This window comes from Cetorhinus maximus, chromosome 5 (assembly GCF_964194155.1).
Source record: "Cetorhinus maximus chromosome 5, sCetMax3.hap1.1, whole genome shotgun sequence".
Lineage (NCBI taxonomy): Eukaryota > Metazoa > Chordata > Chondrichthyes > Lamniformes > Cetorhinidae > Cetorhinus > Cetorhinus maximus.
The window spans coordinates 85,075,120-85,078,266 of NC_135883.1; the positions used below are offsets into that span (position 1 = coordinate 85,075,120).

Here is a 3,147-nt window from a genome sequence, read left to right on the forward strand (position 1 = left end):
GATGTGTCACAGAGCCTGCAGCTCAGACTCCAGCTCAATAACTCTGAGCCGAAGTTCCTCAAGCCGCAAACACTTACTGCAGACGTGTTTGCCCTGGATCATAATGCTATCCAGGAGCTCCTACATACTGCAGCCTTGACACATCACCTGTCCTGCCACCCTTAATGTGTTTTAAATAATTATTTAATTATATTAATTACTTATCTATGTTTCTTTCTTCTATATTTTATTAACGTTATCCATCTGAAGGCCATCTGCTATTCAGATTACAAGCAACATTCAGCTCGGGGAAAAAAATTATTTGACTCTCCTAACAGGTCAACTAATATTGTATGCAAACATGTACTACAGGTGAGATTTTAACTCAATCAAAATTCACCCACTTGCGCAGAGTTAAAATTGGGCCCAATACTTTAGCCTTGGCAGAATACATGAAGGATCTTGTGCTGCAATAACTTATTTTTTTATCCCACACTGATCAATGAGCCTATCGCCATTATGCTTGCCAAAGACAATAACTCTGAGCTGCGGTGCTGGAGGAAAAAGCCTCTTACGAGGGGAAAACAAATCTTTTGTCAAGGAATGCTTCTAAGAAACAGAATGACTGCTCAGGCAGCTTGGCAGTCTAGTTGGAATCGTGAATAAAGATGAGCACCAAATATCACTCTTTTGTACATTTTTAAATTCCATTTCTGCCTTTGGAACATTGGAGCTCAAGGGGCCAAATAGCCTACTCCTGCTCCTAATCCGCATGTTCATTTGTTGCCAATTTGTGTGACTTCACCCTCTATCTCAGCTCATCTGCTGCTGAAACATTCATTCATGACTTGATTACCTCTAGGCTCAACTATTCCAATGCACTCCCAGCTAGTTTCCCTTATTTTACTTTCCTTAAACTTGTCATCTAAAACTGCTGCCCGTGTCTCAACTCACTCCAAATGCCATTCCCCTATCACCCCTATGCTCACTGACCTACATTGGTCAAGCAACATCTTGGCTTTAAAATTCTTGTCCTTGTTCTCAAATACCCCCATGGCCATGCCTCTCCCTATGTCTGCAATCTCTTCCAGTCCCACAATCCTCCAAGATATCTGCGCTTCTCTAATTCTGGCCTCTTGTGCATTCCCAGTTATAATTGCTCCTGCATTGGCAGCCATGCTTTCAGTAACCTTGGCCCTAACCTCTGGGATTCGCTCTCTACACCTCTCTGCCTTTCTACCTCACATTCCTCCTTTAAGACACTCCTTTAAATCTACCTCTTTAACCAAGCTTTTGTCATTTGGCTAATATCTCCTTATGTAGCTTGGGGCAGCATTTTTAGATCGGTGGGTCCGGGATCGACCGAGGAACAGAGGGCCGACCGTGATTGGCCCCCAACCGCAAATTCACGCTGACTGACCAATTAATGGCCAGCCAGCGTGAAGTGTGCGCTGAAATGCTCAGCGCTGCGGGGTGGAGGCGGGATGAGAGTGAACACTGAAGTCAGCGCAGGCGCAGGCGAGCGCTCACAGAAAGCTGCCTGAAGGCAGAGAGCTGCCTCGAGGGAGCTGGAGACCTGAATAACCTAAAATAAAGGTCACAGAAACTGGAAATATATGTCCAAGCTTCATAATCAGTCACCTGAAAATGTAGGTAATGAAAATGTTGTCCACAGAAATTTATTTTAATTTTAATTTTAATTTATCACGGAAACATAATCCTGCCCATGGATGAGGTTTCATGAAAAATGCTAAGGCCGTCTGTTCCATTTGCCCGCCTGCCAACCGTAACTATGGATGGGAAATAAAAAAATCTGTTAATGTCAGGGAATGGGTTCATGGGCTTAATTTCCCTCTTAATTATCGGCAGGCACGCTTCTGAGTTTAGCCCCCCGGCCCCCCACCCGAAATATGCGATGACGTCGGAACGCTTTGTTTTATAATACACCTGTGAAGTGCCTTGGGACATTTCATTACGTTAGAGGTGCTATATAAATATAAGTCATTGTTATTGACAGGCTTTGGGGAATCAGAAAGACAGGTACATTAAGACTTTAACAACTGTGAAGTAAAAAATGTTTTTATAGTTAAGTAAAATGCACAATTTTAATGTAAGAAAATGCAGAGCACAACACGTACGCCCTAAAAAGTCACCAAAAGGGGGCAGGATTTAAGTGTACAAATGTAATATGTAGCCCACCCGGTCCTGATGCAACAAGGCAGGAAAATAAAAATAATTATTGGGCTTTGGAAGGTTTGTGACTGGGCTCTTAATCGCTTCTATTCTGTTTTATGGAAGCTCATTCAAAAGTGTAACGTATACAGTTTTGAATTATTGGAGAAGTGGGGCGAAGAAAATTGCAATTGTCCAGAATGAAACGAATGGCAGCCTGTCTGTGCACAACGTATGAGCTGCAGATTCTTACAGCACTGCGACAGATAGAAAGAAAATTTGCCAGTTCTTTTTTATAAGCAGCAAGAAACTTCCTTGCATTAGACCGCGGGCTCTGGGGCCGCCGCCAGAATCTTACAGTCGGTGTTTGAGGCGCAAGGATTAATACTTCCGTGTAGCGTTAGCAGCGCCATAAGAGGCGGCTGTGGGTAGACAGATAAAAAGGTGAAATTGGATACTGTAAATGCACATTGTCACATTATTTATAGAGTCCTTGGGGTAAGATTTCGTCGAGTTCCCTGGTGGTCTAGTGGTTAGGATTCGGCGCTCTCACCGCCGCGGCCCGGGTTCGATTCCCGGTCAGGGAATGGGTTTTTTTTTTCGTTTGTTCAGATGCTAATTTTCTTTAAAAAAATGCCACGTTTTAAACGATCATTGTTTTTTTTTAAAACGACTTTAAATATATGTGCAACATTAATTTTTCTTGCAAATCTAGCGAACTTGTTCTTCTGCCTACTGTTAATGGAAATCACTATCTCATTTTGCATTTCTCTACAATCTCCACTACACAGTCCGTACACATGTAATTTGCCATTGTTAGAATGAGTCAGCCGGTTAAAACAGAGCAAAAAATACGAATAACACTAAACTACAAGCGATTATTCAAGTGGACAGTTCGTGTAAAAGCACTTTGTGCTGCCATATAATGCTGATGCTAATTAAAGCAAACATTTTGCTGGCATTTCCTGCAAATTCCAAATGTTAATTTATTATGTT

The 3,147-nt window shown here is 42.2% G+C and overlaps 1 non-coding gene across 1 annotated transcript; it reads left to right on the forward strand.

Annotated features, from left to right (window-relative positions):
- Positions 1-2,666: 2,666 nt before the first annotated feature.
- On the forward strand, positions 2,667-2,738 carry trnae-cuc (transfer RNA glutamic acid (anticodon CUC)). Its single transcript has one exon. It is a non-coding gene; the product is annotated as a tRNA-Glu (tRNA).
- Positions 2,739-3,147: the final 409 nt, after the last annotated feature.